Below are 17,695 nucleotides of genomic sequence, written 5' to 3'. Positions count from 1 at the left end.
AGGAAGGGAGTTCAGTCTGCCCAATGAACTCAAGGAGAGTTCACTAGTTTCCCTGCAGAGTTGGTAGGGTTTGTTCTATAGGATATTATTAGGAAACACATAAAGGTTAATGTAAATTTAAACTACTTTGAAACAGTGAAGGGATGACTGTAAAGTATTAGGTTCTTAACTTTTCACACTTTTTACTTGTTTTGGATCTGAATCTGAGCTGAGCCTTCAAGGCTCTTGTCCTCTCATTTTTTTCCATCAAACAATCTGTAGAGCCAAGATTTGATTCACTCATATTTAAATATAGAAACAACAACTAAAGATCAGAGGCATACAACATGTGTAAACATGTTTTAAATGTATTAAATGCTGAAAATACAAACCCAAACAAAGTAGCATTGGTTTTCTGTCTTGTCACACCAATAAATATTTGCCATATTTTTTTTTTTCACCAAACTGACCATTTAAACCCATTAAACTTTCCAAGGACTCACAGTCTTAGTCTCCTCTGTTGTGTCTCACATGGACTGGCTGTGGCATAGCCAAGCAGTCAATACATATGAGCAGCTCATATATTTGCAAGCAACAGCTGTGCTAGAAAAAGGGCCTCTGCTGACCACGTCTGCATCAGAGTCTTTACAGCCTTCTTTCTTCATGCTGTCTGCTCTAATCCCCAGTCTCCCATCTTCCTACTGCATTCCAGGTTATTTTTATTAATTACATTTCACTCATTACTAGTACTATATCAGAACTCACAAACCCCAGCCATGACCAGTATTCTACACACAAATAGATTACATAAAAGTCCTTGTTGTGCCAAAAGCTTTTGAGCATGCAACAAGTAAACACTTCAAACAAAACAGAGGAATGGGAGGATTATGAGCAGCCACATAAACAATAGTCATAGCCCTACAGTTACCTGGCCAGTATAAATCATTATATTCCTCATTGTTGTCTCACTCTTTTGCCCTCACTCATTTTCACTTTTTTGACGTCACATTAGTATTTATCATGTTACAAACTGCTCTTTCCTAACACTTTATATATTTTAGTTACTAACAGGATAACACTTTGCCAAGCATCAGCAGTATATTTATAATTAAGAATTAGTATGCATTACACTGTTAGAACAATAGGATTATATTGGAAAAACATTTAATGTCGCTTTCTTCCACTTCTGGGCCAACTTTATTACTTTGTTTAAAATTTAAAATAAATGTGATTAGCAATAAGCACAATCATTCCTTTGTGCCAGTACTCCAAAATGGATGGTTTTGTTTATGTGTTCAAATCCTGAAGTTTAGTACTGTTTATTACTTATATAGCAAATAATTTAACAGCATTTTGGCCATGGGTTATGTCACTATTCTACAAATGCCCAAGGTAAGCTACAAAGATCACTTAATCTGAGTAAATTTAACCTCTAGATGGACAGATTCATAAGCACAAGGAGTCACTTGGAAATAAGGCTAGAAACATGAGTGGTAGCTTATAAAAGCCAAACCTTACACTTGTGGTTTATGAAAAAGTTTTTGAGTTATTCTATCAGAGTTGTTTGTGGATTTGAAGGTTCCAGTTTTAATAACTTTGTTCTCCTTCTCCTCTAATTTTCTATGGCTAGGATTTGGTAAGGTGGAGAAGGTATTGTTTTGAGCTCAGAGAGTGCTTTCTATTGGAGAACAGAGGAATCAAGACCCAAAATCAAAAAAATTGTCACCTAAGAATCTGAGTACATTGTTATGCATCTCTCTTATCTCTTACTTCTCACCTTCCTATCTCAGATATATCAATATTTGCCAGTTTTGTTCCTGGTGATTTAATGGAGCATATTCTCTTCCTCTTGTTAACAAATCAGTTCTTGCCAGACTCAGAACCTATAGTAAATGTAAGGCAAAACAGTGGAAGGGAGATCTTTTACAAACCTGAGTGTTGCTTTAGACACTCATAAAGTTTGTTTGCACCAAATATTACATCTTCAGCATTTGCAAGTGTGAGTGACATTAGGAAAATTATGTGCTATACAATTAAGACCTATTTTTTCTTTCTTTTCAGTTTATTATGATGGTATAAAGAAAAATGAATGATCCACAGTGCTCTGGGTTGCTCAGGACACTGTCTTCATGTTCGTTTTCCCATTTCTGTCTTTCTGCTGCTCTCAAAAAATATGACTTCAAAGACTGACTTTCTTTGGTTTTCTAATTAATGTAATATGTATGCTCTTCCCATACCCTCATCTGTTAATCTCACAGACTGGTACATTGCTAATATTTATTGTACAATCTGCTGGGGTATTTCCTCCACTTTCTTGATCAGGATTTCAGAATGAGGAAAAAAGAGATCACAAAGAACCATCCAGATTTTAGGGTTAACTCCATGCATCTTTGGACTTGCATAGTTTATTTACAGGGAATAAGAGGGAGAGGAGATGAATTCTGCAGAAATAACACATAAAAAGTACCACAATTCATGTTTTTGTCAAACCTGCTGATAATTCCCACTCTGTTGGAAGGAGTACACATACACTAGAGACAGGTACACAATTGTCTGCTTCTGCTATACGTGCAGAAGGAATGTGATTTTCATTCAAGCTGCCTTAGAGTTGATAAGCCTCTAAGAAGCTTTTGAAAAATCATAAAACTTTTAAAAGATCTTTAAAAGCAGTTTTTCATGTTTGCTCTAGCAGAGAAATAATACTTCTTTAAAAATACCAGTAGCAAGATCCAATCAATAGACCATTGAGATACTGACAGCACCAAGATAGGATTACATGGTGAAGAAATTGTGAAACCTTTAGCTTTTTCGGTTTTGGCCTAGAAAACACAAGGAAATTGCTTTATTTGTTTTATAAGCCTAAACTGAAATAATCTTATCTCTTTCTTGTCATCAGAAAAAGCCCCTGCTTGCAAAAATATGAAACTAGTGCGTTAGTGAGCCACTCATTTTATCATAGAGCGATGATTCTTATTCTTTGGGCTGAAAGACGTTTTACACAATATGGCAACTTGGCTTTGTTTCACCTGCATAGGGTAACACCAAAGTTCCACCAGATTCTTGAGAGGCAAATTCATCTGTGGTTATTAAGAACAATTGTTTGGAGGCAACTGCTGGCACTTGAACTGCCCAGACTGTTAACATATAGGAGCTGGGAGGCTCTTTGTTTCCCAAAGAGCACAAGACCAAATGAACTTATGTGTAGTCATAGTGTGGCATATTTTATGGACTATTCATGCACCCCAATTTCCTTTGTCTTTGACATAAAAGACCAGATGTTTTCTAGCACAGTTGTCTAACACTAAGGATCAGTTTTGACACATGCATTTCCACTCAATGTTCCCATCATGGTGGGGAGAGGGTAGGGTGTAGGACAACATGCCGCTAACCCCCTATCCATCTGGAGCTCATTTGCCCAAAATTAACACCCCAGTTGCAATGTTGACCATCTTAACTTTGGCTTCTCTGCTGCCCACTGCGGAGACACATGACATCCCAAGCGAACATCTCAAGTTGTTGTGAGAGAGAGGCTTTGGACTCAAAGTTATGTATTAAATTCCTGGAGAAGACCATGCTGTGTCCTCCCAGTATCAACTTGCTGCCCACCCTCATGTTGCACAGCAGAGCATGATGCCACCAAGTGCAGATGAAAACCTACTCACCTAGTGAGGATATGAACAGGGGCACAAAGAACCAGTTGTCCCCTTGCCATGGACCTACTAACTTCATTTTTGTCAGAGAAAGTGAAAAGAAAGGTATATTCAGCTTGCAATTCGAATGTGAATTCTTCCCTTATCTGAGTTAGCATCTGTTATCATTTATCTGACACGAATAGACAAATTGTAACTTGGAGCACATAGTTCTACAAACTTAACAAATGAAATTGCCTTACTGGGCTTGATCCAAAGCTGGTAAAGTCTACTGAAAGACTTTTAGTGACCTTAGTGGACTTTCCATTTTTCAGGTGAATGTTGAGGTGTTTAGGCATAATTTATAGAATCTCTCTGCCTGGAGCTTCATGAAACTGCAACCACGCTGCTCCTATTGCAGTTGAACTCAAGGCAGAAAGTGCAGCTGCTACAGCCAGAAAACTTCCTTTCCTATGTTTTGATCCATGTGCATATGTAGGACTTTCTGTTCAGCTAACAAACAGTATGAAGACCTCTAAGCTACACTGCTCTCAACACAGCAAAGTAGCAAAACTCTGTGTAGTCTCAGTAAGTCCAGAAATCTCATGTGTACACAGGAAGAAGAACCCATCAATTTTACTTTCTAATAGAAAGTTTGGAAGCAACAAATTATGCTTTGGCTTATCAAGACGATAGAGAGGCAGCTATTCACCCTAGAGACAGCTTCCTTAGTTCTTCAGGTGCACATGCTACAGATTAATAGGGTTTCCTATGTAGTCTTAATATCTGCACAGATACAATGCAACAAGGATGGTAAAGTTAAGGATGACCTAAATAAGCTGTAATATTGACAATATAGAGCTAAAGGGAAAAATAAAATTAAGTTCCTCTTTTTTAAGAGTCTGTGTTGTAAGAGTTGAGAACTTCACATTTTTAGGGACTTTACAGTATGCCACATATTTTTAAAACTGTTTTAGCTTACAATATTATGTGCTATTATAATTTTATTAGTACTGCTATGGGTTTGTCCAGGTTTTCCTTTCAGAAACACATTTGCACATGCATCGTGTAGTGCTGCTCTGTTTGTATAAAGAGCATGTGTGCTAGATGGAATGTGGTTACCTAATCAGTATTGTCAGACATGCTGCTGCATTTGTGCTGATACCTAGCAATCCTAGAAAATGTGCAAAAGTTCTTAAATTCTGTCCAGACAAAATTTTCAGACAGAACAAGAAAATGCAGACAAACAGTTGCTCTAACTGCATTGGAGAGCAGCCTACTTTACATTTATGTTCTAGTAAGTGATGAGTTCTATCGAAAATTAGATAAACTACCTATTTTGAAGAAGAAAGTAAATATTGACCTTTACACAGCTTGAAAAATGAAAATACAACAGCTTATACTCAGAGTAATCTATCCATCTCTACCCATGTCAATGAAGATATTCTGGGTTTATACCACTATTTTTCAGATCAGAATCAGGCTCTAGACAGAGCAGTGATATAGGGCATATAAATAACTATAGATAAAGTAGAATGAACTGGGCTATTTTCAATATTCTAATTACTAAGTGACAGTATTTTTTTTTTATTTGTATTTTTTCACAAAAGGACCCTCCACATAAAAGAGTCAAATTTCATAACCACTGGTTGCAAGAAAACCAAGGATGTTATTAAGAGGAAATACTGAGTCATTTTTTGCTATTTCACTCTATACTCATGGCTTCATCTGGACCTGCCATAGCAACAAATGCCCCCAGTGACTTTCTTTTGCAGACACCTATCCTGATTTCAGCATTGCCACTGACAAAGAGACAGGTAGCCAATAAGAATATAAATGTATGTCCTCTTTAACTCAACCATATTATCTCTTGTAATATATTGGGTGAGATCCTCTGTAGGTTTAAGTCAGGACAGCTCCTTTGGAGACAGCATCGTCTCCAGAAATACAAAGCCTCCTGCAGTGACCAAGGGTCTGGCTCCAACACATTACCCTACAGCAGAACGGGAAGTGGAGACAAACAGCCTACTCATCAAATAAGATTCCACTGATAATGTTGCTTGAGTTTTCCAAGCCCTTCCTCAAAATCTTCAAGGTTATTTTTTTCTCACCTTATCCAGGTCAAAGACAATGATGATCAAGTCTTCCCATTAATTAAAAATAACCTAACATAATATTTAACATTACAAACTATTTTTACTTTTTATTTTACACAGAGAAGATACGTGTGTGTTTTTTCTACCTTTTGCTGCATTCAGAAAAAAAAAAAAATTCAAAAGAAAGAAGCACAGAACAAACTTAAGCCCATAAAAACTTGTTCAGATCTTCACAGGCTTCCAGATGCACTGTGTTAACAGAAATAATAGAAGCTTGCATCCACTGTATTGTATCTGTGAGACATCACGATGCGCCTTGGATTAAGCCAATTTAAAATGTACTGAATCCTGTTTTGGTGGTGTCATACTTAGGTCTCTTTCCCCATGAATATAGTTCTGTATATTTCTCGGAACAATTTTTATTTAATTTATTTGTATTTCTGCACCAATCACAGTTGTAAGCCACGCTATTTTCTGTTAAGACAGCCACTTGAATACATCTAATGCTGTCTTCTTTACATGCAATAAGATTTCACTTTATCCGGGCTCACACTTTCAACTTCCTTGCCCAATAAACTATGTGTTTTACTCTTCATAGCCTGTCAGTTTGCCAAGATTTTGATTAACTAAATATATTCTGTGATGCCCATGTGGCACATAATTCGGAACTTTAAATGGTTTCATCTTCATTTTGAGAAGTATTACATCAATATTTACTGCTGAAAACCAATACTGTAACTATTAGACTGATACTGACTTGATGAAGACTTTAATTTTTAAATAACTGCTATTTTCTCTGACCAGCACAGCCAAAAAGCCACAGCAGGAGGAGTGTGTCTGCAGTGCCTTCTTTCCTCTGATGTCCCTAGGATGCTCTGGCTTGAAGGCTGCAGCTCACAGCCACACTGCAGCTCTGCTCCGGGCCAGAGACCAGAACCCACACCAGAAAATCCACAGCTTGCGTGCAAGCACACCCACACGATAGTAAACTATTTTGCAACCAGGACACTGACTTTGAGGCAGTTGTGATTAGAACAGACACCTGAACCATTGGCAGATCTCTCACCTTTGAGTGCAAAAGATTTGGTGTCACAATGGCTGTGTCAATCCTTCCAGACACACTCAGCTGCTGGTCGTAATCACATGCTGTAACCACTTATCCTGCTATTTCCAGACTCATTGTTCATGAACTCTAGAAAAACAAAAAGCAAAATTGTTTTAGGGGGTAAAAAAATTGCCAAATTGTTTCCTTATGAACAAGAAGGATTTCAGACAAAATCTGGGACTCAGAAATGCAACCATGCACTGGGGGCTTGGGCTCACAGATTCTGTTTCTTTTTAAACACTTGTGAGTACCTGGCCATGTTAAAAGCATTTAAATTCCTTGCCTGTGTTTTATGTGCACAAAATAGTTTGCATGTCATGCAGAGCACTTAGAAACAAGATGCAAACAGACCTTTTCAATTAGCTGCAGTGGGAGCCTCAGAAATCAAATGCTAAAGTGTAGGCCTGTGAAAGCTGTAGGGGATCATTTGGGTTATTTATTTATTTATTTGCTAGTGTGGCATGTTGTCTGAGAACTAAATCGACTCTGCTTCAATTTAGCCAGCAAAGGGAATAAAAAGACTTTCATTCTCTGCTTTACTTACATAAGGAAGTGGGCAGTGGTAGAGTGGAGAAACAGAAGTTCCTCCTGTTCTGCAGAATCCAGCCACTGTTGGGGGCTGATGGCAAGCAGGGAAGTGGGGAGGCATCATATGGGCTAGAGATACGAGCTTTTCCAGAACAAGGGAGGGAGCAGGAAATAGAGCTAAAGTCTATACTTCGGTTTCCACCAAAGTAGATGCTGCTCCTCTTGTCTAACACAGCTTAGATTGGAGATTCACAATCCAGCCCTAAGGGACTGCTCTCTTTTCCTAAATGTGATGTTAGTGTCTACCTTGGAAGATGTTGGAGAGATCAAAAGGCTGGAAAACTCTGAGGAAATAACCCCCAGAAAATAAGTAGCACAGAAAGGGAAAACGCATGTGCATAATCAGCAAAATTGAAGGACAGTTGTAGACAACTGGGACATTTGCCTTTTCAAGAGCTGTTCTCATAAACAGAGGGACTGAAAACTTTCATTCACACCTATCTATGTAAATAAAGCAAAGAGATGGCTATAGATGTCCCTCTCCCTCATGGTCTGGCACTATCTGGTACACACAGCTGGTGGTGTCCTTCCTGACCTTCACCCTGGAGATCTGCAGCCCAGGCTGAGATATGAAACTATTACCTGTGACGTTTGCTTCTCTTCCCATGCAACTAGGCAGAGAAAGGATGGGTAGAGACAGGGTACCACAGCTAAACTTTTTCACTTTGAAATGAATGAACGGCTAAGGAGAAAGACTGTATTGTTCCTCCCTTTCTTCCCAGAAAAAGATAGAACAATGACTTAGGCTAGACGGACTATTGCAATTTTTGTCATGCTTGCATGGTATTATGTCTATGAGATGTGCTTGACCTCAGTCAGATGACCTAGCTCTCCATTTCTTCCCTTGTAAGCCTGTATAGCTCAGTAACTACTGTTTAGGTAAAAACTGACATATTTTCAGATGGTGGAGATGTGAAATGCATAACTTCTACTGACTGAATGACATGATCTTCAGTGTAACTAGTTAAACTATTAAATATTGAGAGCCATCATTTCAAAGCAAGATTAATATTGTGCAGTTGCCAAAATTGTATATGCAAATATGCTTAATTAACCATGTGCATAGTTAATGTATAATCAAGGTAATTGCATACCCAACATGAATCACTAGGATGAAAGGACAAAAAAAATACTAGTGAGGGTTGCATGCAAGGAACTGGTTCTAGCATTTGAAACATAATAATATGGCTTATCATCCAAAGAGTCAGAAAATATTTGGTCAGATGGAAGGACAAGATAGTTTAGCATAGCCTTGCCTGTAAACAGGGAAACTGTACTAATAGATAGGTTAAAAGAAAAGAGGAAAGAAACTAACAGAGAAGATAAAAAACACTCTGTCTGCAAGGCAAAGATGAAAGTACTTGGATACAGTCCTGAAATGCGTTCAGCGTAACTGCAAATAGGAAGATTTGCGAAGCACATTCAATAAGAGGTTGCATCTTGATAGACAGGGGAAGCAAATGCCAGATGGAGCAGGACCAGCAAAGAGCAAAATCCAGGGGGAAAAACTAGAGCCAAGTCTGTAAGCATGCAGGGTATGCAAGGTCAGAGGACATGGAACAAGACTAAGGAGAGTGCTAAAGATAGGAAGCCAAAGAGAAGGGTAAAGAAACCAGCAAAGGACTACAGTTCTCTTGAGAAGCTATAGAAGCTCTGGATCCCTCAATTTTTAAAGGAAATATTTGAGGTGACCATAAAAACTGGGTATCAAGGTGATTTAAGGTGTAGACTTAATACCTTTTTCAGCAAAGGAATACCTGCAGTGCAGTGAATTAATCTTTCTGTGAAATATTTTCTTTGAAGTGATTTTTTTCTGCTTACTAACAAAATCGGAATCCAGAAGTTGACCTGAGATCAATATGGATGGGAAGAGAGAGCGGCATGTTCAGGACAGGAGGGTGAGCATTAACCACCCAAAACACAGCTGCTTTGATACAGTGAAAGGTTCAATGCTAGTCTACACTCAAATATTCAGGTTAAGAGGCAACAAACCCTCTGTGGGAGACTTTTCTAACATTCTTCATGCTTTGACCTAATAACAACACTTAAGACACCAGTTTTTGGGATACATTTTACTATCCCTCTTTCCTGTGCATGAAGGACAAGACCAGCTTGTTACCCAGGGCTGAGTTCCAACTCTGCTGCTGCCTGGCCAGGAAAGGAGGGAAGAGATTTTCCTTTTTTTCAATGAAATACACCATATGTGTTTGTTAGGTTACCCAGCTTTTTCATGTGCATTGTAAAGCTTCAGCTTTCAGTTGCATGACCATGTGAAGAATGAAGGGTTTCATTTTAAAACACATTTGTCATAGTTTAAATTGGAGGAAAAAAAAGTGTTCTGCACAAATTCTGAGGAATCCAACAGCAAAAGCCAATCAGTGGGAAGAAAATTGATTCTTCTGGGTATTTTAAAAATAACTTTCAAGCCAATAATGTTATCTCTGAACATTCATAGTCCCCCTGCCTCCTGAGTCCCACTTTAAGGACAGCCATTCAGGAGAGTCAGGAGAAACCTCTCCAGTCCTGTTTATAACCCCTCACAGCCCAGCGATGGATGCAGCATTCTCACCTGATGTTATAAAGATAAGTGTTATTGTGTTTTACATTGGAAGCAGAAAATACCCATTTTAAAGCCTGGTAAGAATCGTAAAGTCATAGAATCCTTTGGATTGGAGGGCACCTTGAAAGCTCATGTAGTCCAGCCCCTCTGCAATGAGCAGGGACATCTTCAACCAGATCAGGTTGCTCAGAGCCTTGTCCAGCCTGGCCTTGAATGTCTCCAGGGATGGGGCATCTACCACCTCTCTGGGTAATGGTTCCAGTGTTTCACCAACCTCAAATTAAAAATGTCTTTCTTATGTCAAGTCTAAATCTGCCCTCTTTTAGTTTAAAACAATTACCCCATGTCCTATGTCAACAGGCCCTACTAAAAAAACCCTCTGAACATAAAATCCATGTAAGAATTTATGTTCCTGAGGTTTTGCCACTTTTCCAGTGTGAGGAGGGATGTACCATAATGGAAATCACACACAGATCCCTTTGAGGCCTGGTGGGGGGAAGTGAGAGGTTGTACAAGTTTTGGCTTCTCCCTTATCCAGTACAACTTAGTGCTTACCAGAAAGTCAGGAGTCCTTATGGCTTCAGCAGCAGGTGTTTGTCTTATCACAACACCACTGAAAGAGAATGAGCAAAGAAAAAAGGGGATGTCCAAGTGACCTACTGAGCCCAGAGGACCCGAGATGTTGAAGATGAGCAAAAAACTGCACAGCCACATTATACCAGGAGTCCCAAGAGAGGTCACCTTGCAACCCACACTTGTCCGTACATGGACCCTCTTTAGCCAATCTCAAGTAATTTGCTCTGTGGACACTTGTATTTCCGTGTAGGATAGAGTTGTTCCATGCAAGCCATTAAAGCAGTCCTCATTTACTGGAACAACAGACACAACTGGTTTAAAGCAAAGCATTCCTAAGCATAAATTTCACTGCGCTGGTTTAAGATCACACTGTGAAGATGACTTGCCTGCCTGGAGGGTTAACTGCCTGGTGAGAGAATTTCAGTATCTTGGTTATCTCATGTTACTCCACCTGGAGATGCTCATTTCATCTACTCCCCATGGAGGAGATAGAGCACCTTATAACCAAAATGTAACTGTGCAGGGCAGAAAAACACACACAGCACGCAGCTGGGTGTGCTGCCATCATCAGCAGAGGACATCTCACAATCACTCTGCACCTCCCACCTTGGGCCTTTAGAGAACTAGACCAGTTTTGGGAGAAAGCATGGGATCTACCGGACTGATTTGCATGTGGAACGTGAATTAGCAAATAATATTTGGAATCTAGTAGCATTTATTATGAAGGATGGTCTGTCTGAGGTCTTTAGTCTCAGACTTCTGCCCAGACCGAGAGGAAAAAAAAAGGAGACTCCCAAATTCATCTTATTTCTCACACTTTATGTGGCACTGGTGTAGAGACGAAAAGATATTTCTGTGGGATATGTTTGGAAACCTGCTGTTGAATATGGGCATTATATTACACATGTACACGTCTCATGGATCGATTGCCTTTGCTGAGACCTGTGACTTCCCAAAATTACAGAGCTGATGTCTCAGAAATCTCTGCACAGGAATTACTTGATGATCCTTTCTGCTATAGAACAGGGCCTTCCTATTGCAAAAGGACTGAAAGCTGTGCTGTATTCAATTTATCATGTAGTAAATAGGATTTCTGTGTCAGAACATTTTCTGTAATGCATCTTCAGGAGGATTGCTTTTACTGAACGGGTCTTTGCATGACGAGCTTAGCTGCTATGAGATTTGGACTCTGTATCTAAGAACTAAGTTTTGTTCTCAGTCTGACTTTCCATGCCCCACTCCCCTTTCCGCTGTCGCCTGTAGTTGGTAAAGTGCATAGTGTTGTTCTGTTAAACAGCTCCTGCACACAGTCTGACTTTGTATTCTGCACATCCATAGGCATCGCCCGATGAGAGAGGGCATTGTGCTGTCAAGAGCTGCTCATTGGAAAAATACTTCTGATGATGTATAGTGCTATTGTTGTTCAATACAACTGCTTGACCAGCAAAGATGTATCCTAACTTCTGCTACAACATTCAGGGGAAAACATGTATGTCAGCGAGGGAACTTGGGATTAAATCCCTAAAAGCTTAAGAGCTGGTGAGTGGAAGAGTCCTGTACGAGCCGTGAAGTTCACCCCCTTCCAAGGAAAAGATGCACAGGAAGACATAGAAGAATTCAGAGGTTTAATTTCTTTTTCTGTGAACATCATGTCAAATGCTACCTAGTGCAGTTTAATACTGATTAAGCCTGTAGAAGTAAGCCTTCTGCAAGAGATGAGAAAAAGACAGCAGCTGAACACAGCAGTGGGCTGGGGAAGTAATTGAGAGGTCAGAAGAGCAGCAGAGCACAAGGACACAGAAGCTGTGAGGCAAGAGCTGAGATCTGAATTTATTTCCAAGTGGGACTGAGATGTTTAAAATTACTAATTGTGGTGAACAAGAAGGAACCTTTGGAAGAGTAGTTAAGCTTAGCAAGGAATGATGATGGGCAGAAGAGCTACATCAATAAAAACACAACTCACTGTAATTTCTTGCCTCCAAATTAAATAGCAATTATTCTGATCTTCATTTGTCCTCCATATTATAAATATCACAGTCCCACACTAAGAGACCCATGTACTAGAGTCATGAGATTAAACCAGCAGTGAAAATTGAAATAAGTAAGTTTCTAGCCTTTGCAGTAAGAAGAAAAGCTTATGAACATGACTGAATGTAACCAATACAAATAGCTGGAAACAGTAGTAATGAAGCATATGAGCTACCCTTGTATTTCAGTGACAGCCCTTACTTCAGCCTACTGGTTGTGGCAGGAAAGATCAACCTGGGGTATTGTAGGACAAAAAGAGTGCTCAAGGGCCGCCAGGACGGTGGCTCATAGGACTGCGAGAGGTATCCTGTATCATTCTTCCTGGGGGAAGGCAACCATTGAAGGAAACTTTGATGTGATGACACTAACCCTCCTTGGCTACCTAAGGGGAATGGGCTACCAAGAGTCCAGCTCTGCCTTGTCAGCATAAGAGATGATAAACACAAAGTCAAGCCTTTCAAAGAAATGGAATTGTTACAGACTTTATGTTGTGTTTAGAACAGACTTTTTGCTTGCTCTCTCTTCATTGTAGAAGAAAACTCACTCAGATCAGTATGAACATGAAGTTATTGGTGAATGTTTTTTATTATTTTGCAGAGTTGTTTTATATACAGTGTCTACCTGCAATGTCACAAGAATATGGTGGAAACACCCTCATGCTGCTTTACAGTATTGACATTTCTCAGCTCTGAGACCTCCATCAGTGGAGCTGAAATACTTTTATTAGGAAGGGGTACACCTGCATAGCTGATGAGAAAACTGAGCCATAGAGAAGTGACTTTCAAAAGCCTCTCAGGCATGCAGGGTTCAAACTACTCAGCAGAGTCAAGACCCCTGGGGTCTTGTAGGTCTGGGTGGTGCCTCTACCCCATCTGTGCCAGAGGAGCAGTCGTAGGCATTGCAAAGGCCATCTTGGAATCTGTCTTATGTTGCAGTGGGTTCCCCATCTTCAGCATAGAATAACACAGTGCAAAACAGGCACAGGAAAGCATGAATATAAAAATTTGGGTTAGTATAAGCATTTGTCTGTACCTTAGTGGAAGGGCTCTGCTGCCTGAAAAGCTGCCACAACAGTGCTTCTGTTTGTTATCCTGATGCTCTGCCTATTCCCTTTTCTGTCTTGTTACTCCTTTAAAACAGACTGTGAAACTATTTTGATAAAAACTCCTAGTTGTTTTTTAACCCTAGCTAGCAATGCAACCACGATAGCTGATCACTCACCCCCTCTCTACCCCTAACAGGGGAGAGAATCGGAAGGGAAGGGAGAAACTTGCATTGAGATAAACACAGTTTAATAGAATAACAAAACACTAATACACTACTAGTAAATATATATAAAATAGAAATAAAAGATACTCAAGGCAATTCCTCACAAACTCTGTCCATAACTGGGCAGCCAGTCCCAGCAAGCCACACCTGGTCCTAAAGCCAATCCCAGAGATAGAAAAAGAGGAAAAAGGCAGAAAGGCTCAGAGGCCTCTGCAAAATGGCAAAAGGTCAAACTAAACATCCTGACCAAAACTCCCTCAGCTCGAGAGAAAAATGGAAGAGTGGAGAGAAGAAGACAGAGAATAACCAGAGAGATCAGAAGACCCCAAATTCAGAAGTTTCCAACTCCCAACTCTCCTTAAATAATTAGCATGACACTAATGGGATGGAATACTCTTATTGATCAATCTGGATGTCAGTCAAGCTCTGCCTCACCTCTGCCTTGCTGTCTCACACCTATGGGCAGAGCACTCAGAATGTCCTTGGCTCTCAGACCAGAGTAATTAAAAACTTTAACTCTGTGCTGGGATGTTATCCACTTGTTCTCAAACTAAGTCCAAATAATGAGCATGCTATCTGTGAGAAAGAAAAGTTTCTAACCGCATGAAGAAATTTTACCCATTTTCAGTCAAACCAGCACACTCCTCAAATCAACAGAGACAGCGAAGTACAGACTATGTCTGTTGGAAAAAAAACAGCTAAAACTATCCTTAGGTTGTTCTGCTAGCAAGAATGGAGGAAAAAAAAAATGGAGAAGAAGGATTAATTGGAAAGGGAGTGTACTAGAGAATTATACTTCATTTTACTAACATTCAGATAGCAATCTGAGTGCTGGCAAGACACTCACATTGAATTCTTAAGGCTTCTGTGGTACATGTGTTTGATGATTGTTGTAGGAATAAACAAGAGGCTGTTCTAACATTTGTGTGTCACCTGCAAAGAAGTCTCATCAACCCTATTGTCAAAGCTAGTTAATTTGTATACCGAAATCAATGGTCTGGCTATCCAAAACCATTTCATTAGTTGTCTAAATACAATTTAATTTCATTTCATCCACCTCCACTTGAACATATAACTCATCATACCTGTCTGAGATCTCTGAGTAAAAACTGAACTAAGGGCCATATTCAATGGTAATGCAGTTCTCAGGGGTTTTTTTTGTTTGTTTTTTAATGCAACAATACTTATAGGTTATTTACTCTGTGGTAGGTTATGGATGTGAAACTGCTAGCTAGACAGTGTAATAAAAATTAAATCTTTGCCTGATGGGCTTAGATGGAACTTGCAGGAAGCAATATAAATAAAATGTATTATTCATTTCTTCCTTGCTTATTTGCTGTAAGGATGTGAAAGTTTGCTGTTAGAAGTTGCTTATGATTTCAGAGTGCAATAAAAATGAAATCAATGGCCAATATGTCCAACATTTAGAAACAATTCTTCATGCTATAAAACTTTATGTCCTATGGTGCCTTTCATACCAACTATATCCCAACAGGTTATGTGTACTGAAAGAATACAATTACAGAGATAAATAATAAATAGTAAAGGGGGAGTGCAATTAAAAAGGTGCTGGCAAGGGGAAAAACATAACTAATATACTACAGAACAAATGTTTCTCTTATTTAGCTTTGTAAAAGTATATTGGTGCATAATTATTAACTTGGTGAGTTCCTGTTGGAAGTGTTGAAACTCCCAGCATACTCCATTGTCACAGGCCACAGTCAGCAGCAGTTTATCAACTGCTGCACTGGAGGATATTTTAATGTTTAAAGGGCATCAAATCAGGACCATAAAAGCTATTGGAAGTCTTTTGCTTTCACTGTGTTTTGGATCAGGCTTAAGTGTACTTATTAAACCAATAATATACATCTGTTTTTTTCATCTAGATCTCTACACCAAGCGAACAAAGCCCCTAAAGGCCTTTTGCAACAATGACAACAACTCACCAAAGGAAGAGAAAAACAGGATTGGACTAGACATATTAAGAAAATGAAGGCTGAGAGAATTATTTCTGTCTATGATTGTTTTCTGATATTAAAAAAAAAGAAATGAAAAAACTTATTTAAAATAAAGGGTAGTGCTGACATTTTAAAAAATGGTTGCAAACAGGCTCATGGTGAATTTAATCTGTAAATCACAACATTAGTGATCAGCAAAGGAGTAACTATCTGAGCAAGTCCTCCAACACAACTACTCAAGGGGCAAGAATAAATTAGTTTCCAGATGCAGCTGGACTGGGTGTAGGTGCGTGGTGTCTCACAGGAGGTCAGACCTACGACCCAGGAAAGCCCCTTCCACCCATTGTCCCACCTTCCTAAAATACTACTGAACTAAACAGCTGATTTGGGTCTATTCCAAATCTTACCAACTTAGAGAAAATCTTCTTTCTATTCCTGTCTCAACCATCTTTCACAAACTCTTTTCTTCCTCAGTTTCCCAAATTTCATTCTGCTATCCCAGATTCAGCTCCTTCCTAACTCAAAAGTCAGTATCTAAAGCATTTCCTCAGCTGCTTTCTTATCACTGCATGGCAAATCTCCCCTCAGCACACATTGTGCAGACAGAGTTTCTAGTGCTTCTTTCACCCTAGGACTGCTAGAAAGTCTCCCCTGAGACACGGTAGAAGTAGAAGAATTAAGTCAAAGAACTCCAGATTTTGGCAGCAGCTGCTGAGAACATGTTGAAAATACAAAAGGTTTTTCATTCTGAAGAAGGATGACAACTTTGTGATAAGTTTGGATTAAAACAGGAGCACTAAAAATCTTGTTACCAACAAGGAAGATAAACCTTATTATTCTGTTTTAACACTGTAATAGCCATAAAAGTTCGAATCATCTGACCCACCCCCCAAAAAGGTACTGTGATTTCAGACAAACATTAGCTATAGAAGGCAGCTCTCACTCCTCATTTTAACTTTATCAAAGGATCTGCCAGGCAGGGCTGTGAAAACACAGAGGTTTCCCCTCCCAGCAAAAGGCACTTCTAAAACATGCTACTCTAAATAATTTCTATATTATTTTCCCAAGCTCTAACCGAGCAGATAGGTGGAGGGAGAACCATTCCAAAGGATGTAATAGTGAAGACTCTTGAACATAAGCTTCTTCCAAGTAATCTGAATCTGGTTCCTGCAGTCTCTCTTCTACATCTCTCTATAAACTTGTACCATGTAGACACCATGACGGGCCTTAAAGTGTATTACCAAATGTAACAAATACAGTAACCTTGTTCCTAGGCCTTGATATCAGTCTGGTAGTCCTTAGCTGAACAGGGAAAGGTATAATAAGGTCCAGTGTTTAAGTAAAGCTAGAAGAATTCAATGTGAAGAAACATGTACCTTTTTAACTATGAAAGTAATTACATATCAGAACAACACACCTATTATCATAGTAGACTTTTCAGCCTGTCATTGAAGATTGGGTGTCTTTCTAGAAACTATGCTACTCTGGGCAAAAAAACATTCCACTCAACAGCTCTAGAGACCTTTCCAAATGTGTGTTTTAGCCACTGTATGGTCTGTATATCTGGTCTCTGTTGTAAAGGAAAGGATGTCAGATTTAGTCTGCATTTAGTTAAAAAAAAAAAAAAAAATCTTAGTAAGCCATTTTGTGAGCAGTATTACTACTGCAAAAATAACAAAACTCATATTTTCACTGTGAATATAGTTTATCAACTTCTAGAGCAGGGGCTCCAAAATTTAGATGCCTAGAAAGGGAATTCCAGAGAACAGTGCTAGCTGTAGAGTCAGTAACTGCAACAGCTTTCAGCTCATGCATCAAGCACCGTTGTCTCTCCTGAAGCAGGAGCAGCAGTTCTTGGCTGTGTGTAGAAAAACGAAAACATACTAATACTCAGGCAATTAGAACTC

At 39.2% G+C, this 17,695-nt stretch overlaps 1 protein-coding gene across 2 annotated transcripts in view; it reads right to left on the bottom strand.

The window, feature by feature from the left end:
• EGFLAM (EGF like, fibronectin type III and laminin G domains) overlaps positions 1-17,695 on the bottom strand; it is a 123,446-nt gene that overhangs the window by 82,095 nt on the left and 23,656 nt on the right. The window contains exon 2 of one of the 2 annotated variants that reach the window (XM_065047597.1): positions 6,771-6,896. The gene's annotated coding sequence lies outside the window, so the exon portion shown is untranslated. Of the gene's footprint in view, positions 1-6,770; positions 6,897-17,695 lie in introns of those variants that run through there. The other variant, XM_065047596.1, reaches the window with a different exon arrangement.

The sequence above is a fragment of the Columba livia genome, chromosome Z (genome assembly GCF_036013475.1).
Source record: "Columba livia isolate bColLiv1 breed racing homer chromosome Z, bColLiv1.pat.W.v2, whole genome shotgun sequence".
NCBI lineage: Eukaryota > Metazoa > Chordata > Aves > Columbiformes > Columbidae > Columba > Columba livia.
The sequence above is the reverse complement of the archived record's forward strand: the minus strand, read 5'-3'. Positions and strand labels throughout refer to the sequence as shown.